General features: G+C 47.8%; 1 protein-coding gene across 1 annotated transcript in view; it reads left to right on the forward strand.

Annotated features, from left to right (window-relative positions):
* The window catches only part of ADARB2 (adenosine deaminase RNA specific B2 (inactive)), a 471,396-nt gene that overhangs the window by 214,289 nt on the left and 235,758 nt on the right, over nt 1-21,349 (forward strand). The gene's annotated exons all lie outside the window — the stretch shown is intronic.

Consider the following 21,349-nt stretch of genomic DNA (forward strand, 5'->3'; position numbering starts at 1 on the left):
GCACATGAGAACACTGTTTGTTCTTCCTCCTGGACCATTGGAGAGTGAGAAGAAAGTGCAAATTGCTCCTCTGCCACCCCCCCACCCCCGCCCCTCACCAGCCAGGAATGAGAGGCATCTGCACAAGCTACATACTTCCCTCTTCTTCCCCATAGCCAGGGGAACAGGAAGCAGAGCAAGCGGTGTCCTGGTATGCATGGCTGCTTCCCGCCTACCCTCCCGAAATGGTGCCCTTGAGCTCTGCAACAGTCCCTGTGCCCAAGCAGAGCCCCACTGAAATCCGTGGAAAACCATATAGGTGCAAGTATCAGAGAGGTAGCCATGTTAGTCTGTAACTTCAAGAACAACAAGAAGTCTTGTGGCACCTTATAGACTAACAGATATTTTGGAGCATAAGCTTTCGTGGGCAAAGACCCGCTTCATCAGATGCATCTGATGGGTCTTTGCCCACGAGAGCTTATGCTCCAAAATATCTGTTGGTCTATAAGGTGCCACAAGACTTCTTGTTGTTCATATAGGTGCTGGAATTTATCCACACAGAAGTGATTGCAGGATCAGAATCATGTGAAGTGACTGCTCTGTCCCTTTTTCTGGTTAAAAAACAAAAGTCTTGGCTACATCTCAGCGGAGCGATTTCTGCCTGTGTTTTTTCTGTAAAACTGGGGGGAGTTACTTTTCATTGTAGCGATGACAAGGGAACTTACTTGGGAGGCTTCAATCTCTAGCAGATAAGGGATTCACTACTCAGATAACGTACCTGGGAGGAATAGTAACAGAGGTAGCCGTGTTAGTCTGTATTCTAACAAAACAAACCAGCACTCCTGTAGCACTTTAAAGACTAACAAACTAATTTATTAAGTGATGAGCTTTTGTGGGGCAGACCCACTTCTTCAGATCTGGAGATAGGAGAAGTGGGTCTGCTCCAAAAAAACTCATCGCCTAATAAATTAATGTGTTAGGCTTTAAAAAGTGCTACAGGGCTGCTGGTTTGTTTTGTACCTGGGAGAGTAAGTTTGAAAAATTCAACGTGCTTTTCAGTAGCCAGGTTTGTGCTTTTTACTTGATAAATCTGAATCATACTCAGATGGGGCAGAAGAGGGGTGCGTACTAATATGGATGGGTGTGCGCGTTTGAGTAAGGTAGAGACTAAGCCACCCACCCGAACACCACAGAGTTAGCTTGAACTTGGCCCTTGAGCCAGATACATAGGAGCCAGATGGGTGCATTACTTCTATATTTCCTGTGCCCCCTCGTCTCTCCTCCCCTCCCGACCCCAGCTGTATTGATACTGGCCCGTACATGACTACATCCACCTTTGGAGCTGGGCCTGCGTTTCCCAGTTCTTACACAGGTATGTACCCCTGGGGCTGAGGCAGGTTACTGTTAGCCAATGACTCTGCTGCTGCACACTCCTATTTTTAATATAGCAGGTTAATGAGCAGTAGCGTGCACAATCTCAGAATCACACCCCAAACTTCCAGTGCAGAGGTCAGCATCTGTGGGCCATGTACAATCAGCCTCAGAGTCAAGACCATGTCCCCACCTCTCCCACACATGGCCATGGGTGCAAAGAAGGGAGCATGGAGGGCTGCTCCTGAATATGAATACTGACCAGTGCTAGGGAGTTTCATGCTGCCAATGGTTTCCTCTGTGGTGCTGTGACTTCCCACTGCACCCAGCCCAGGCCTGTGTGTGAATTATCCAGTCTGACCCAGTGAAGACAGAACAAACCTTTTTGTAGGCAAGAAAGCCTTCAGTTATCCGTTCCTCCCTCTCCATCTATTTTTTTCATGCACAACCATAGCAGACCTAGAGGCCAGCTGGGGCCCAAAGCAGGAATGCTTATGGCTTGTGGGAGGACAGCCTTTTCTTGCTGTGTTTCCACCCTCGCTAGAAGCAGAAACCGTCTCCGAGTGCCTGTTCATTCAGGAGAATCCCATCTCAGTGTTTTCTTCCTCTTTGCCCATTTTGTCTGCCACCAGCCCTGTGCAATCTTATTTTCTCTGCCTCCCCACCACAACATCTATAAATATTGCAAGACGGCTGCTACAAAGACAAATCAAGCTTTTCCTCCTCAGAATATCCGCAGAAATCTATATGCGATAGAGCCAGTTGGTATATGGCTACAGCACTGAATATTACTGCTTCCATCCCTTCTCTGAAATTCACATATCCCACCCTATTAGCTGCAGCTTTGGGCACGTCAGGAAGAATGACTACAGAGGTTCAAAAAAAGAGAAAATTGCTAGAGCTCCCTTCCAGGGCTCTTAAAACATTTCATATTGTTGCAACATAGTGGTAGCACTGTGGGCAGACAGGGAGAGACGGTCCATATTTCTATCCAAATGAAGACTGACTCTTTCCGTGGCAAGATCACTGTCAGTTGCCTGGATCTCAAAGCTCACTGCTCGCCCAGCAGCACTGATATATACATTTGACAGAGCTACTGCTTTGCACCAAAATAAATAAATAAATCTGTCTCAGGTTTATATAATAACTAGTTCTTTAAAAAAATAAATAAAAACCCTACCTCCAGCATCAAGAGGGTTTTATGTGGAGCCAATCATTTTTCATTTCAAGCTGACAGAACAGCAAAGAGCAAGTTAATACTTTAGCCTTGTGGCTTATTGGAGGCCAATAATCAACCACCACTAACAAGAGTCCCGGTATCATTTAACATCATGTCTTTAAACAGTGTGGCAGGTTATATGGCCTTGCAAGTCTGTGGATGAAAGATGGAAGTAGGTATCTAAAATGTACATGTCTTTTGGTGGGTGTTTAGAGGTATTCTTCCACTCCCTGTAAATAAAGTAGCAAAGTGGCATTTCAGAGCCAACAGGGTGCACCCAGCTAACCTGCCTGCTTTCCTTTCCTTATTTTTATTCCACTGTGATGTGTTCCAGATATTTTTAACTATAATAATGTCTGGTGAAATACAAAGAAATATAAAGTCTTCACATGAGCAGCAGGCACTTTACCTGTGACTTTCTTGTGTCACTTTTCAAACAAATTTTCTACATCCCCCTCACCCTGCTTTTGCAGACCAATGAGAGAAATATAGCCTGCACATAAGAGATAATATTGTCCTGGGAAATATACAGTGGATTAATGTATTTCTATGAAGCTCACAGGAAATTGTGTTTCAGTTTATGCTTATGGGCTTATTGTGAATACGTCATATCGAGAACAATTTGTTAAACAAGAAACATGGGGTGTTGAAAAATACGAAGGCAAAATAAACTCAGAAAGTCAGATTCTATAATAGGCTTGATGTGTATCTGCATTGTTAATAGCCAAAATGCCACATTGCTGACTCCCTTCATTCTGATGAATAGCCCCTTATTTCATAGCGAAACAAAAACCGATTGTGGACTCCAAGTTATTTATGTTCACTATCTAATGCTGCCTATATGCCTTATTCCAGTGGTGTTAATTTTAAAACACTTTTGATGACATAATTATTGATAAATAGCAGTACAGCATGATAACAGCTACATGATACGATGCAATTAAATTAAAACAGTGTCTACCTTGGAAAAACAAAAGGCCTCTGAGCGTGGAAGAGAGACTACAGAGAGGTCTGACTCTGCAACATCATTGCACAAAAAAAAATAGATGACCGCAGTGAAGCAGAGCCAAAAGTGAGCTGTGAAGGGTCATTAATAACCTGTGGAAATAAATGAAGTATCCAGAGTCAGCCACTTGTATGTGCCATTTATACAGCAGCGGCTTGGATTTTGATGGGGAATCAGGTTATTTTTTGTCAATTTTGATGGAGCCGCGATACTGTTCACTCACTGGGGCTACGTCTACATGTGCCCCAAACTTCGAAATGGCCATGCAAATGGCCATTTCGAAGTTTACTAATGAAGCGCTGAAATGCATATTCAGCGCTTCATTAGCATGCGGGCGGCAGCGGCGCTTCGAAATTGACGCGCCTTGCCGCCGCGCGTCTCGTCCAGACGGGGCTCCTTTTCGAAAGGACCCCGCCTACTTCGAAGTCCCCTTATTCCTGTGAGCAGATGGGAATAAGGGGACTTTGAAGTAGGCGGGGCCCTTTCGAAAAGGAGCCCCGTCTGGACGCGACGCGCGGCGGCAAGGCGCATCAATTTCGAAGCGCCGCTGCCGCCCGCATGCTAATGAAGCGCTGAACATGCATTTCAGCGCTTCATTAGTAAACTTCGAAATGGCCATTTGCATGGCCATTTCGAAGTTTGGGGCATGTGTAGACACGGCCTGGGTGTGATACACACTATTGATAGGGCATTAAACTTAGACATTACTGCCATAGCTCAGTGAGAGACTTCCACATCCCCCTCCTATGTTATGCACCTGGTGAGCAGGACTACCAGCGATTTTTTCAGCTTGTCCAGCAGCAAAGAGGGCTGTGTGACTCCTAATTAAAGCCAAACTGCTACACCTAGAGGCAAAGTTCTGCCCACACACACAGCAGATTGCAAGACTGGGGCCTAAACTATACTGTAGTGTAGAATTAGGCCACAATTCTCATTAGGTTCTAGTGCTTTTTGGTGCCTGCATATTTGAGCATCCACCAAGAGCCAATTTAAAGAAGCCTGATGTATACAAAGTGATTAATATTTTTCCTCTGATAACCGGACTCCTAATCTCTTGACATTTGTGAAAGGTGAGGCTGATTTGTTTTGTCTGTTGTAAACCACTATATGTTACTTCAGTGCTATGCATTAACAATATGCTGCTCCCTTAGTTTGAGACAACATACAACATCATATAAAATGGCACTTGACACTTCTCTTGAATGTGCAGACTGGAAAGTTGCAAAAGTTCTCATTGCTGCATCTATCCGTGAAACCCTTGAGTGAGACTTCAGACTGCTGGAGGCTTTTCTGATCCTTTAGTCCTTCAAAACAGAAGTCTGATAACAGGACAGAAGGAGAGAGAAAATTGTAAGAAACACAGTGTTCTTTTAAACTCTTCATCTACCCCAATATGATGCCCATTTCCACTGAACAGCCTTGTAGGCAGGAAGATGCCAAAGAAACCTACCACAGTAGCAATTAACTTAAAAAAAATTGGAATGACACAAAAATGAGGAAGCTCATTAAATGGAAATTAAAAGGAACAAGAGTAAAATGCCTGCAAGCATCATGGAAATTTTAAAATGTTATAAGAGAGGGTCAAACTAAATATATGCCCACGATAATTTAAAAAACAAAACAAAACAAAATCATTGAGGACAAAAAATTTTCACCATGACTAAACAACAGCATAAATGAGGCTTTTAGAGACCAGAACTCATCCTTTGAAAACGTGAAGTCAGATCCTGCTGAGGAACGGATCATCAATTTGACAAGTCAAGTTGAAAGGGATAATTAGGCGGGCCAAAAAATTATTTGATGAGCACTTTGCAAAAGACACACATTTTTGCTTTTAGTTTTTGTAAGTAGATCGGAAGCAGGAAGCCAGCAAAACAATCCCTGGGGCCACTCAAAGACTGAGATGCCAGTGGGGCACTCCAAGACAAAAAGGTTTTTGCAAAGAAGCTAAACAAATTCTTTGCCTTGGTCTTCCACTGTACAGGATGTGAGGGAGATTCACACACTTGAGCCAGGAGCAGTTGTAGGCAAGGCAGTGTCTATATTGGCACTCTGATAACCTAACTATATCAACCTAAGCTCCACATCCCTCACAGAGAGCATTAAGTCAGCACAGCAGGCAAGTTACATCAATGGAGCAACGCTTTATTGTATCAAAACAAAAAAGCAGTCAAGTAGCACTTTGAAGACTAACAAAATAATTTATTAGGTGAGCTTTTGTGGGACAGACCCACTTCAGACCATAGCCAGACCAGAACAGACTCAATATTTAAGGCACAGAGAACCAAAAACAGTAATCAAGGAGGACAAATCAGAAAAAAATGATCAAGGTGAGCAAATCAGAGTCTGTTCTGGTATGGCTATAGTCTGAAGAAGTGGGTCTGTCCCACGAGAACTCACCTAATAAATTATTTTGTTAGTCTTTAGAAGTGCTACATGACTGCTTTTTTGTTTTGATAGTGTGTAGACTAACACGGCTCCCTCTCTGTCACTTTATTGTAGATTCTTGAAGAGTTGGGTCAACATAAGCTTCCTTGCACGGATCAAACTCTGTAGTGTAGAGCAGGGCTGAGAATGGCTCTGCTAAATCCAATGTGAAACAGATTGTTTAGCATAAGTAGTTAACAACATATTTAAAGGGGCCATTTGAGGTGAAGTGGCTCACTAGCATCCCTCCAGTTACAGGAAGGAAAAGTAGTCAGGGAGCAGCTGTGGGGCTGGTTTTAAGTGTGTAGGATTTATGGCTCGTCTCTATTCAGTCCATGGTTTCAGTGTCTGGCAAAGTTATGAATTTAAGCTCCCAAGCCCATCTTTTCAAAGCATCGTGCAGCTTTCCTTTTAGAAGTACTGATAGCTCAAATTATAGAGTAATCACTTCAACCCGCTGATCCCGCTCCTGCTCTCTGAACACTTCAGTCACAACCTGGAGCTCCTCATGTACTCCAAAGGCTCCTCTCTGGGTCCACATCAGAGTCCATACCTCAGCCACATCCCTCACCCCACTCCCACATCCTAACCCCCCACCCTAGCCCAGAGCCCCTCCCACATCTGAACTCCTGCCCCACCCCAGAGCCTGCACCACCAGGCAGAGCCTTCATCCCCCTCCCATAACTCAAATCCCAATATCAGGAACATTCATGGCCTGCCATACAGTTGCCATACCAAGATGCATCCCTCAGGCCAAAAAGTTTGCCCACCCTGATATATAGGGAATGGTGGCAAGGATGATGGTGTGACAATGCATATTGTGGCGTTTGACATGAAAGTCATTTGTGTGCTGGGGGAAGCTGGTCCGTTTCATGTTGACTGGACTGAGGATGGTCTCTTAGATTACAGTACACCTTCATTAAGAGTGCCAGGGCCACACACAGTTGATCTGCCTAAGTTCCCTCAGTTGTGTGTCTAGAAGGCCCTGTGGAGTGTGTTTGTAGGGGATGAGTTTGCAGTTTCTCTTTGTCCTGTCTGAAGAAGGATTTGATGATATCTTTAATTTCCTGGTTTAGTTGTGATGTGAGGCCTTCTTTGAGTTATTTATAGTAGGTGGTGTCAGAGCTGTTGGCTGGCATTATTAATATAGCAATCTGATTTTGATCTAAATTAGCTGTTACAAGTCAAGAAAAATCTTGCAGTTATTCCCTGTATCTACACGTGCCCTTCCTTTTGAAAGGGGCATGCTAATGAGCAGGTTGGAAAGATGCTAATGAGGTGCTGCAATGAATATGCAGTGCCTCATTAGCATAATGCCAGCCGCAGCGATTTGAAAGTGTGGCTTTTCAAGTCACACACCTCCCGTGGAGACGGGACCTTCTGAAAAGACACCCCCCCACCAGTTTTCGAAGGCCCCTTCTTCCTATCTGGTGATCAGAAGAAGGGCTTTTGAAAACTGGGGGGGTCCTTTCGGAAGGTCCCGTCTCCACAGGTGGTACGTGATTTGAAAAGCCACACTTACGAATCACCACGGCCATCATTAGGCTAATGAGGCACTGCATATTCATTGTAATGCTCATTAGCATCTTTCGCACCCACTCATTAACATGCCCCTTTCGAAAAGATGGGGCACGTGTAGACCCAGCCATTGTGTATAGTTCACTGAAAACTTACACTTAATGAGCAGCAGCAGCCAAAGAGGTAACAAAATATTAGGAACAATTGAAAAAGAGATAGTGGTATTGCCATATTTTCTGTGTTATTATCTACGTGAATCGATGGTAGGCCCACACCTTTAATACTGAAAGCAGTTTTGGTCATCCTAGCCATGTCTACACATGCACGCTACTTCGAAGTAGCGGCACTAACTTCGAAATAGCGCCCGTCACGGCTACACGCGTCGGGCGCTATTTCGAAGTTAACTTCGACGTTAGGCGGCGAGACGTCGAAGTCGCTAACCCCATGAGGGAATAGGAATAGTGCCCTACTTCGACGTTCAACGTCGAAGTAGGGACTGTGTAGTCGTTGCGCGTCCCGCAACGTCGAAATTACGGGGTCCTCCGTGGCGGCCATCAGCTGAGGGGTTGAGAGACGCTCTCTCCAGCCCCTCAGCTCAATGGTGGCCACGTGGAGCGGCCCCTTAAAGGTCCCCTCCCCCTCCCTTCCTGTGCAGGAAGCTGAGGGAACGTGCAGGCGGCAGCCCAGACACGCGGCCAGCCTGCACGTCCCTCAGCCATCCAAACCAGCCACCCCACCTGCGATGGCTGCCCGGCAGCCCCCCCAGCGCCCCCAGGGGATGCCCCCCAAGGGAAGCCATGGCAGCCAGCCCAGCCAGGCAGGCAGCCAGGCTGGCAAGCGGCAGCGGGGCCCCTCCTGGACGGAGGCCGAGCTGCGGGACCTGCTGTGGCTCTGGAGCAAGGAGGAGGTGCTCCAGGTAATGGGGAGCAAGAGACGGAACGCGGATGCGTTCGCTTGGCTGGCCGACAGCCTGGCTGCCCGGGGTCACCCTGCCCGCACTCCTGATCACGTCAGGAGTAAGGTGAAGGAGCTGCAGCAGGGTTACTCCCGGGCCCGGGATGCGGCCAGCCGATCTGGGGCCACCCCCGTCACTTGCCCCTTTTACAGGGAGCTCAGGGACATCCTGGGCCCCCAGCACACCTCCTCCCCTCCGGCCACCCTTGATACTTCAGCTGACAAGCCCCAGCAGGCCCTGCAGCTGGAGTCCGCCCCGGAGGTAAGCCCCGCACCCCGGGGGCCCCCCCCAGAGACAACCCCCGGGACACTGCGGCAGGAGGAGGAGGAGGGGGCGGGGCTCCTCCTCCGCCGAATCCAGGCTGCAGATCCTCCTCCTGCCATCCCGGAGCAGCAGCCGGGCCTCCGCCCCCCGGGGATCTCCAGATCGTGGGAGTGGACCGACAGGTATGTACCCCGCTCTGGTGTACACCCCTGGGCTTGAGGGGCGGGGGGTAATAGATATGTGTCCAGGGCCCCCCACATGCTCACATGGCCATGGCCCCAAGGAAAGCAAGGCCATGTCCCTCACAGCAGTGCATCAGCCCCTGCCCCCGCACACCCCGCACGACAGTGCCATGCCCCATCCCCGGGGCAGTGGGGAGCGGAACCTCGAGGGGCCCCCGGGAGGAGGGGGTGGGACACCCTGCAGCAGCAGCAGCATGTGAAGGAGTGGGGGGAGTGCAAAAGGGAGACTCAGGCTAGATATGAGCAACAAGAGCCGAATAGCTCCCAGGGGCAAAGGATGATTGTGGGGCTACAGCTGGCAGGTGACACCTCTGCCCTGAACAAAGAGGACGGAGGAGCTGAGCTGGCTTGGAATTGGGCGGGGGGCGGGGGGCCACTGGTAGAGGCTAGGGGAAGGGAGAGCTGGAAGGCAGCCAGCCTGAGGAGGGGGAAAGCTGCATCCCAGAGGGGCCCCCCTTGGGGTCTTCTCCCCAGGACGGGTTGTAAGGACTGTCTCTTCCGACAGCTGGTGCTGTCACTCCTGGGAGAAACTGGGCATCTGTGGCCTAAGAAACCTCTCCTGTCAGACCCTGCGGAGTGAAGTGAGAGTCGCTCCCACCAGGGGACGGGGTGCAGTGCAGGGGGACCCCTGAACCCCATCCATCACAGCAGCATCTCCCGGGGACGGGGATGGGGAAGCTGCAGCACAGGGCTGGGGGCACAAAGGCCACGGCTCGGGGCCCACACTAACGCCTGTCTCCATTCTTCTTCCCCCCCTCCTCTCCTGTGTCCCGCACCTGCACCATCAGAAGGACCGGAAGAGAGCGCCGGCGAGGCATCAGTGGTACCGGAGAGCCCTCCGGGGCCATCGCTCCAGGCAAGCCCCTTGGCCGAGGACCGACCGGCCCCACGGCGGGCTAGACGGCGGACCCCGCGCCACCACCAGCCAATGGCAACAGACCCCCAGCTGCTGGCCATCCACCGTCGGCAGCTGGAGGTCGCGGAGCAGCACCTGCAGCTGCAGGAGCGGGCGCTGGCCTAGCGCAAAGAGGCATGGGGGGCCTACATGGAGACTTTCAACTGCCTGGTGGACTACCTGGCCCCCCATGCCACGCCGGCCGCCGCAGCACCCGACGTACCTGCTCCACCCGCCGCACCACCAGCTGCTCTGCCCGTCGCCGTCCCGTCTGCCGTTGCCCCGCCACCCACCGCCGAGGGCCGGAGCACCGAGGGACCCCTGGAGCCAGCTGAGACTCGCCGGGCATATCTTCCGGTACGCCCCGCACCTAGCCAGCCCCGGACAGGGCTGCGGCCGCGGCGGGGCTCCCGGCCGCCCACGCCCAGTGCCGGACTTTAGGGGCGAGGGGCCCGGGACGTGGCCCTCCCCCTTGTATATAGTTGGGACTTATTATTTTGTGCCCCCCGTTTGCCCCGTCCCCCCCATGTAAATAGTTCTCCCCTTTATCCTCCCTGGTTTTCTTTTTATTACTGAGCACGCTTTTTTCTTACTATTGTTTTATTTGTACATATTACTTTGGTTCCACACGTTGTATATAGTTTGTTCTTGTTTTATATATTTATAGTTAAAAAAAAAAGTTCTAAAAGAAAAAGCAGTTTAAGTTCAGCCACAAGTGCGTGCTGTCATTTGTCCAGGAAAAGTGGGAGGGGGGTGCGGTTGGGTGCTCCATGGTGTGGGCATTGGGGCAGGAGTGTGGTAGAGGAAGGGGTGGGCAGTGGGGGGCCTGGCAGAGTTCACCCCGCGGCCTCATCATCGAAGTGGGCCCGCAGGGCCTCCTGGACCCGGGTCCCTTCGGGGTCCACGTGCCGACTGGGGCAGCGGGTGGCTGCACGTCGGCCCTGCTGGCCTCCACAGCCCAGCCCTGGAAAAAGGCCTCCCCCTTGCTCTCCACCAAATTGTGCAGGGCGCAGCAGGCACCCACAATCAGGGGGAAGTTGTTGGGGCCCGCATCCAGGCGGGTCAGGAGACATCTCCAGCGTCCTTTCAGGCGGCCAAATGAGCGCTCCACCACCTGGCGCGCGTGGTTCAGGCACTGGTTGAAGCGCTCCTGGCTAGCGGAGAGATGGCCCGTGGACAGGTGCATGAGCCAGGGCCGGAGGGGGTATGTCGCATCTGCGATGACGCAGAGGGGCATGGTGGTGTCCCCCAGAGGGATCTCCCGCTGGGGGATGTAGGTCCCCGCCTCCAGCCGGCGGCAGAGGCCCGAGTTCCGGAAAACCCGGGCGTCGTGGGTGCTGCCAGGCCAGCCCACATAAATGTCCTGGAAACGTCCCTGGCTGTCGACCAAGGCCTGGAGGACCACAGAATGGTAGCCCTTGCGATTCATGTATCGTCCTCCACTGTGATGCGGGGTGCGGATGGGGATGTGAGTCCCATCCAGAGCCCCGAAGCAGTTGGGGAAGCCCAGGGTGGCAAAGGCCGCGATGGTGGCATCTGGGTCCCCCAGCCTCACGAGCCTGTGCAGGAGCATGGCGTTGATGGCACGCACAACCTGCAGGGAAAGCACATGGGACAGCACCAATGAGGGGTGAGCAGGGTGTGCGTGGCCCTGCCCTGCCCAGCCCTCCTCTGCCCTCCCCTCCCCTCCCCTCCTCTGCCCTGCCCCGCCCTCCTCTGCCCTCCTCTGCCCGGGCCCCCCTCCCCTGTCCTACCCTCCCCCCGTGGGTTCTCTTACCTCCATGAGGACAGCCCCGACGGTGGCCTTGCCGACACCAAACTGCTGCCCCACGGATCGGTAGCTGTCGGGAGTGGCCAGCTTCCAGACAGCGATGCCGACCCGTTTCTCCACTGTGAGGGCACGCCGCATGGCCGTGTCCTGGTGCCTGAGTGTGGGGGTGAGCCACTGGCACAGCTCCATAAATGTCTGCCGGCTCATCCTGAAGTTCGTGAGCCAGCGGTCGTTGTCCCACTCCCCAAGCACCAGCCGCTGCCACCAGTCGGTGCTGTTAGGGTAGCTCCACAGCCGCCAGCGTGTGAGGCAGGGGTGGGGGCGGGGTGCTGCAGGGTTGGGGGTTGAGCCCTGCTGCCCTGGGGGCAGCTCCTCCTCCGGTGTAGCAAGGAGGTGCTCAGCTGCCTCCCGCATGGCATGGAGCAGGGCAAGCCCTGCTCTTGCAGGGAGGGCTGGGTGGACCTCTGGCTGCTGCTGCTGCTGCTGCTGCTGCTGCTGCTGCTGCTGCTGCTGCTGCTGGGGGTCCATGACTGCGTCGCCCGGGGTCTGTGTGCCTATGGCTCCTCAGACCGCGTGCTGTGCAGGCTGAGTGTGTCTGGGAGGGGCCCTTTAAGGGAGCGGCTAGCTGTTGCTCCGGAAGCGCTAGTCCGCCCTGTGACCCTGTCTGCAGCTGTGCCTGGCATCCCTATTTCGATGTGTGCTACTTTGGCGTGTAGACGTTCCCTCGCTGCGCCTATTTCGATGTGGTGCTGCGCAACGTCGAAGTTGAACATCGACGTTGCCGGCCCTGGAGGACGTGTAGACGTTATTCATCAAAATAGCCTATTTTGATGTAGGCTTCACGTGTAGACGTAGCCCCTGTCTCCCAACCCTCAAGAAAAAACATATTGAAAATGAGAACAGCACAAAGAAGGGCAGCAAAAATGATTAGGGGTATTGAACAGCCTCCATATGAGAAGAAATTAATATGACTGAGACTTGTTCTGCTCTCAAAAAAAATGTAGCTATATAACAGAGGCTATAAAATCATTAATGCGGTGGAGAAAGTGAATAAGGAAGTGTTATATAACCTGTCATATGACAAAGAACCAAGGGTTACCTGATTTAATTAACAGGCAGCAGGTTTAAAACAAATATAAGGCTGCACTTCTTCACACAACGCACAAACAATCTGCATAACTCATTGCCCAGGGGTGTCGTGAAAGCCAAAAGCATAACTTCCTCAGTAAAGAATTAACTATGTTCATGGAGCTATTAATCAAGATGGTTAGGGGTGCATCTCATGTTCTAAAAGTCTCTAAGTCTTTGACTGCTGGAATCTGAGATTGGATGACTGTGGATTGGTCACCTGATAATTATCTGACACCAATCACTTTTGAAAGACAGGACACTAAAGGTAGAGGATACAGGGTTGAAAGATGGACCATTGTTCACATGTAGTGTGAAGTTAGTGTATGAGAAACCTGTTAAGTTGACCTAGAGTGTTAAACAGTAGTCAGTCTGTTGGCATTCAATTTGCAGATAATTCACTGTAGTGCTTTTTCTGTTTAAAAAAAAAAAAAGGAGGAGGAGGAGCCAGTCCTCATCCTGCTCCCCGCTCTTCCTCCCCAGCCAATCCCGTGGTTGGAGCTGCCGAGGTGCCAGTACTCAGGACGGGCAAGTACTGGCATAAAAAAGCACTGATTACCTGGCAATCCGTAGCAGCATAGGTCAAAATGAGTGAATAGGGCAGAAGGAATGAATACAACCACGTTCAAGACTCAGCCCCTATAATTTCTTCAAGTTTGCAACCAACCTAGAGAATAATGGAGCATAACAACAATGAACAACAGGATGTTACCATCTATCTGCGTGTTTTCCTGAATATAAATTTTTTAGGGCAAGAACCGTGTTTGTGTTTACTGTACAGCACCATAAGTCTAGTCAGTGCTAAACAATGAGGTATTGTTCATTACCATGTCTATTCTGCCAGGGAAACCATTCCAGTTACGCTAAATTGAAGGGATGAGCATGTTAGAGACTTTCTTTGTGCCTTGTCCAAGTGTAATATGCTCACTAATCAGGCCAGGAATATATGGGCACAGTCATAGACAAGGACAGCAGCTCAGTCTCTACATGTCTATTGGCAGACAGTGGGCAAATAGCAACTGTGCATGTTTCTCTTTAACGACAATGAGCTCTTAGGATATGTTATCAGTCTGCCCTAGAGACCCTTCGGTGTGTATCGATGACCTCTCTGAAAATTCTCAGCCAAGTCAATCTTCAATGCAAGGGAACTAGTTAAAGGGGTGCCATCAGATCACTGAACCACAACACTGTAGTAAAGCCTTTTGTCTGTAGAATTAGGATTGGGCTCAGTAGGAGCTGAGTCACGGAAGCGTTGAAGAGAGCTCTTGGCAAAAATGGTGTCAACTGGATTTTTAGTTAGTGTATTAATAGCCAGGTGGTCTCAAAGTCAGACAATCCAGCATCACAGCAGTGGCGAGTGTGGAGGAGGGATGCCAGAGGGGTAGTGGTCAGGTGACTGCCTCCCCGCATGTCTTCTTGGCATACCATCCCTAGTCCAGGGAAAGGCGTAACTTCTTCTCACCACCACCCCACCTAAGTCCTGCTTCTTTCTGCCCCCACCTCACCCCAGCTCCTCCTCTGGCCCCTGCTACCAGCACCCCCCCCCACACTCACACTCACACACTAGTGTCCATAGCCCCAGGACAGTTTACAAACTGGGCTTGCCCACTGGCTGATGGCCCCTGGCACCTCCCTGCGCTCCAGGGTATGTGGGGAGGCATGTTACTCTTTGTGCCCCCATCTGTCACTCCGCACTTCAGAAGGGATTCATTGTGACTAGGATTTCCATTGTTATTACTGATTATAGCTGTGTCTACACGTGCGCGTTGCTTCGAAGTAGCGGCACTAACTTCGAAATAGCGCCCGTCGCAGCTACACGCGCCGGGCGCTATTTCGAAGTTAACTTCGACGTTAGGCGGCGAGACGTCGAAGTCGCTAACCTCATGAGGGGATCGGAATAGCGCCCTACTTCGACGTTCAACGTCGAAGTAGGGACCGTGTAGACGATCCGCGTCCCGCAACGTCGAAATTGCCGGGTCCTCCATGGCAGCCATCAGCTGGGGGGTTGAGAGACACTCTCTCTCCAGCCCCTGCGGGGCTCTATGGTCACCGTGGGCAGCAGCCCTTAGCCCAGGGCTTCTGGCTGCTGCTGCCGCAGCTGGGGATCCATGCTGCAGGCACAGGGTCTGCAACCAGTTGTCGGCTCTGTGGATCTTGTGTTGTTTAGTGCAACTGTGTCTGGGAGGGGCCCTTTAAGGGAGCAGCTTGCTGTTGAGTCCGCCCTGTGACCCTGTCTGCAGCTGTGCCTGGCACCCTTATTTCGATGTGTGCTACTTTGGCATATAGACGTACCCTCGCAGCGCCTATTTCGATGTGGTGCCGCGAAACGTCGAAGGTGAACATCGACGTTGCCAGCCCTGGAGGACGTGTAGACGTTATTCATCGAAATAGCCTATTTTGATGTTGCTACATCGAAATAAGCTATTTCGATGTTGGCTTCATGTGTAGACGTAGCCTATGTGTACTGTGGTTGCAAGTAAAAGCCCCAAACAGGAATAAGACCCCATTGTGCTAGGAGCTGTATAAATACAGAGTAAGAGAGACTGCATGTGCCCACAAATGCAATCTGTGGAGAGGGAGTAGTATTTTTCAGAGATGATTCAGTAACCAGCAAGGGCCCTAACTGCAAAACAAATATGTGTAGTATACATTTTGACCAGCTGTAGAATGGACTAATCTGGTTGGCATGCAGAAGGCCAAATGGTGGAATGAACCAATCTGTGTGTGTCACGGTTATTCATTCAATGAGTACAATAAAACTAACACAAGCATTTTATTAGAGAAACAGCACAGGTCAGACAGTGGCTGTGAATTAGGTAACTACTCTGCTTGAGTGGTCTAAAGTGCTTCTCCTTCAGTTTTAGTGTCTTCAGTGGGCTTGGGATCAGGGCCCCACTGTGCACAAAGAAAACCTGATACTTATCCTTACCGCACAACATCCTTGCCCGTGCTGATGTTGCCTCGGACCTTTACATTAAAAAAAAATCAACACCAATGCTTAATGAGCATTTTTTACTGTAAAACACTCAGCTTTAAGGAAATATTTACATTTTCCAGTCACAACCCATTATAGGCAGACGAGGGGGGAGGGGCAAGCATTGTTTCTGACAGCCATATGACGCTGACATATTAAAAACATATTGGCTGAGAAATGACTATTATAAATAGCTGGCATTGTAGCGCAATACATTAGTGTGCTAGTCTTTTGATTCCTCTATAATTATAGAATGAAAGCTTCAATCCCCGCAGTGGGTGAGTATTTAAAATTACAGCTGAGATAGTAAATTGCTGGTCCTCAATGTCCCAGTCAGACAGATTGCTTTCACTTCTTGAAGAGGAACTCAGCACTGTGTCAGAGCCACATTCCCCTGCAGAGTGCAATGTGTTCCATTTAAAAGTATCAGACGATGTAAAGGGAGTAGTAGAAAATCTTACTGTTCACCAGCATCAACACCTAGTTTTATTTTCTTAAACAGGCAGCCCTGGGGCGGGGCCTCCATATTTGCTTACATTCGTTATACTGTCAGTCCCTTGGGTACTGTGGTGGCATCAGGGATGGTATTCCTGATTGCTTGTAATCTGTCTTTATGTGGAATATTAGTGTACAGAACCTCTACATCCATTGTGGCAAGGATGGCGTTATCAGCAACTTTTCCGATCTGTTGTAATTTCCTCAGTAAGTCGGTGGTATCTCAGATATAGCTGGGAGTGTTGGTGGCATAGGGTTTGAGGAGGAAGTCCACGTAACTGGATAGTCTGGTGTTAAGGGTGCCAATTCTTTATACTGATTTTTGCTTCACACATGCCTAGGAACAAAGCTTATCAGCAAATAGCCTGTTTTTATTAGTTTTGCCGGACAGTTTCAATGAAGGGTTTAGGTAAGTCTCATATGAAGGTAGTTATGTCTTCTCCATCTGTCAGTAGGGACTAGTCTCAAAGCATCTACCAATGGCTATTCTGATGGGAACTACCCTACAGAAAATTGCAGCAACTGTTTCTAATTCTTTCTAGCTGTAATCTGATTATTGGAGCACAAATAGATGTCACTTTTCATCCACCAACAAGTGATTGTCCCTTAAAGACTGAAAACACCAAATAAACAGATAGATATCAGTCTTATGTGTTGGAATCACATTTGCAAAGCACTAAAAGTTTTCTGAATAAAATAGTGGTTCTTTTTTCTTGTAGGGACAAATCTGTTGTGTTAAATCTGTACATAAGCATCTAAATAAGGTCTTGATCCAAAGCCCACTGAAGTCAATGGGAGTTTTTCCACTGCCTCCAGTGAGTGCAGAAGAAGGCCATAAAAGTGGTTCAGTTTTCAGGAATGCTGAACAGCCCCTTGGAGCTGCAGGTCCTCGGCCCTTTTAAAATCCAGCCAGAAAAAAATAGGAACCTAAATTTGGATATAGGAATCTGACTAGGTTTGACCATTCTGGCCATATTCTTTTGGAGTGTGTTCAGACAGGTGATCAACTGCCTTTGTGTCACTGTGGAATAAATCTATTCTTGGACCCTTAGTGAACAAGCAGTTTTAAAATGAATGTGGAAGTCAACAGCACTCAGGGTATGTTTGTGAAAAAGTTTGTCACACCTTGTCACAACTGTTGTTCAGCAGAAAGGCCAAAGATTAAATGAGAATGGAGACCAAATTACTTTCTCAGACATCTAGGTCAAGGCTGTGACACACTGGCATTTCTCCAGGGGGAAATTCCACTATTCCTCACTGTGTTGTATTTATCATGTGTCTAAAGAGGACTGACGTTGCTTCAAATGTGTAAAAGGAAAAAAGAAGTGACTTCATTGTAGCCCTTCAGATTTATGGGAAGCATCTTCAAAAGTGCATTAGGCCCAGATTTTTATGGATGTTAGGCACTGTTTCATTTTGCATTGCAAGGCCTAACTGAATTAGGAACCTGTAGCTTATTTTCAAAAGTGGCTTTGGCACCAAAGTCCTATTGCTTTCTCGATCAGATTAAGGTGCAGATTTTTAAAGGTGTTTACATACCTTGCTCCCACTGATTTCCATGCAAGTGAGGAACCTAAATAAATGTTTGAAATCTGAACCTAAATCACTTGCAGAAATAGGATTTGGGCTCCTTGCTAATTTAGGCACTTTTGAAAATGTTACTTTGTCAGTCCAACAGACAGACTTGTCTTTGGCTTTTTCTACACTACCACCTTCCTTCGAAGGAAGGATGGTAATGAGGCTGATCAGAGTTTACTAATGAAGTGCTGCCATGCATAGGCAGCACTTCATTAAGCAAATTGCACCCCCCACCCCGCGGCAACTCCGAAGTTTTAAACTTCGAAGTACCGGCATGTGTCTAGCCACGGCGCACCCACTGGTACTTCGAAGTTTAAAACTTCGGAGTTGCCGCCGGGGGGAATTTGCTTAATGAAGTGCTGCCTATGCATGGCAGCACTTCATTAGTAAACTCCGATCAGCCTCATTACTATCCTTCCTTCAAAGGAAGGTGGTAGTGTAGACCCAGCCTTTGTGAACGAGCAGCAAAACAACCTGGTCATTTAAGAATTCAGGAGAGAACTTTTTAAAATTTCCAGAAACCCAGAGGTACTTAGAGTGATAGAGTTAAAGGCAAAATTCCTTTTGAATCACTCCTTTAGCTAGGGTTGTCTTGATGCTTCCTTTCTAGGGGATAAAATTTGCTTTTATGAAATCAAGTGCCAGCAGGCACAGACACTTGATATTCACCAGTCTGATGTGTATGTAGATGTTCATTTGCTTTGCATGGTGTCTCTATTTGTCCACCCTTCAGTTCACATCCATCTCAATGGTTTTGGGCCTAAATCAATCATTTGCATATACACATTTGATAGCAAACATGTAAAGTGAAACAGGCATGCATTTGTGCTCATTTAAATGAGAACTTGGGATACTGCTGAGCAATTGTAATGATTTCATGAAACTTCGAAACCACAAGTAGAATTTGCCCAAGCTTCATACTGTCATTTTTTTCATTGACATTTTGATGTAAAGCTGTGAGAATATTGCATGTACACAAATACACACACACACACACAATTGAATAATCAAATAATTGAAGGTCAAAACACTTTCCCATTCAACCACTTTCTGCAATGTTTATGAAGGCAAGTGGGAGGATGAAAATGACAAAATCTGTCATTGAAATTAATAACTTTTCGCCTGGTAAAAAAAATGGCCAGTTTTGCTGCTCAAATCAAAAATTAATAGTTTCACATAGCTCTAAGACTAAATTCTTGGTAAGCAACAGAAGAGCACTCAAGTGCATGAAATCTCTTTGTCTTAATGAAATCCATTTTGGCTTTTGCATGTCCCAAAGGAATTCTCATACACAAATTCCTGTAACCAAGATAAGCCCAAGTCACAAAATATGAACAAACCAAAATCTGAAGGTGTTTTTATCTGAGTTGCTCTTTTGCTATGTGGATTACTTAAAAAAATTGTGTCCATATTTAATTTTGCATTTAAACTATCCCCAGAGGTGTAGGTATTTGGATCTAGAGTATTGTTTAGATCCTCTGCTATATACAGTGTTGAGTAAATAAAATGTCTAGATTCTTTTACAGCCATTCAGTGGTTTCATTTGTAAAGAACAATGTTGTAAGTTTCATGAAACTAACTAGATACTGGTCAGTTTCACTACTGGTATTTAAAACTCTGTGAGCTGCTGGAAAGTTGGCACTACATTGGCCTACGCCCTGTAACTGCTGCCCATGAGGGTTTATTAGTGGTCCTTCCACAATCCATTCTCTTGAACTGACTTCTAGCTAAGGAGGAGTTTGTTAATTTTTTTCATCCTTATGATGTAATAATCAAAATATTGAAAAAATAGCACTCTTCTTAATCTGACAGCTCTCATTTTGGAAAAAATAGCTTGATCTTTTATCTTTGATGTCACACAAAATGCACATCAGTAAATATCCAGGTACTTTTCATTTGAACATTCTGATGACATTACAAACCACCAAAATGTCCCGTAGTTCGTGATGTGTCTAAAAAGGCAAATTGAATAACTTCTTGTTCTGTATTAACTTTATATGTTAACTCCATTCCCCCTGTTATTCCCTGTAATGATTAGCTTGCGTCTCTCACTGAGGTCAATGGGAATTTTGTAAGCGACTGCAATAAAAGAGGCAATGACCCCATAAGAATATTTTATACCTCTGAGAGGGTGCTTATGCAGGACTCTCCATATGGTTGATAGATTAACCACATACCAGAATTTTTATTGGGCTGTCTAAGAAGAAAATATTAATTATTCTTTCTTTAATCGTGTCTGCTTATGTATTTAAAATCTACTTTTTTCCCAGGTTATTGAGAACAATTGCAAACACAAAAAAGCTCAGTTATTTGTGAAACTATAAAACAGGAGCTAGGTAAAACTATGCAGACTTACATAAATTTGGCACTTCTGTGGGACTTTCACTCATTTGGTTATGGTTTATTGCTGCTAGCAAATTTATATTCAGCTGGAGGTTAGAACAAAGTTCTTGCTTTGTACAGTGGATCTATTTGGGGGAAATCTGAATGTAGGCACATTCTGTTCTTGCTGTGTAGACTTGCATAGGTTCATTTATGTCTATCAGGGGCATTAGGGGAAATCTTGCAAGGCAGTTATATGTTTTTATGTATGTAGGTTAATGAAGTGTGCCTTCTATCCTGCAGCCAGCTGAGGTTTCTTACAGCGGCAGCATTAAAACAAAAAAAAAAACACCACCCTGACCTGAAAAATTAGCTTGAAGCTATGTCTGCTCTTCAGATCTAACTCAGAAACACTCTGGGATCCAGTTTAAGAGCACTTCAGTCTTTGCAACTTTAGCTTTTTACATCTCAGCTTTCATCAGTGGCTGATGCCCCTGTTAGTGTTCACAGCTCCTGCTAAGATTTTTTTTTCTTTCTTGAGAGCTTTAGAAGAGAGTATCTTTCTATCAATCATGTCCAGAGGTGCAGTTCCAGAAAAAACCTTAGGGATGATCGTTTCCACAGAAAGTATTCCACCTAGATAGCAGGCAAAATATGTGTCCTTTACTGAGTCCTAATACACTGGGACTCACAAGAGACACAGGCTGCTTCTACACATGGTGCCTCCCATCAGAGGTGGCATGGTAATGAGGCAATTCAAAGCAGTCTAATGAGGTGCTAATGTACATATTCAGCACCTCATTAGCATAATAGTGACCATGCAAATTTCAACGTGCAGACTTTGGGTTGCAGAATGACAGTGTAGATGGGGGCAGCTTTGAAATAAACCCCCCCACTTCCACATTCCCTTATTCCGATCTAGTTTTGTGCGAGTAAGAAAATGTCAAAGTGGGAAGCCTATTTTGAAACCGCCCCCATCTTCACCGTCAATCTGCACTTCAAAGTCTGTACTTCGAAATTCACATGGCTGCCATTATGCTAATGAGGCGCTGAATATGCACGTTAGCACCTCATTAGCCTGCTTCAAATTGCCTCATTGCCAAGCCACCTCCAACAGCAGGTGGCATGTGTAGAAGTGGCCACAGACATTTCCACTTCAATGTAGAGAAGCAACTTCTCCTCTGCATCTAGAAAAGCTCCAGTAT

Source organism: Carettochelys insculpta, chromosome 2, assembly GCF_033958435.1.
Source record: "Carettochelys insculpta isolate YL-2023 chromosome 2, ASM3395843v1, whole genome shotgun sequence".
NCBI classification, from domain to species: Eukaryota; Metazoa; Chordata; order Testudines; family Carettochelyidae; genus Carettochelys; species Carettochelys insculpta.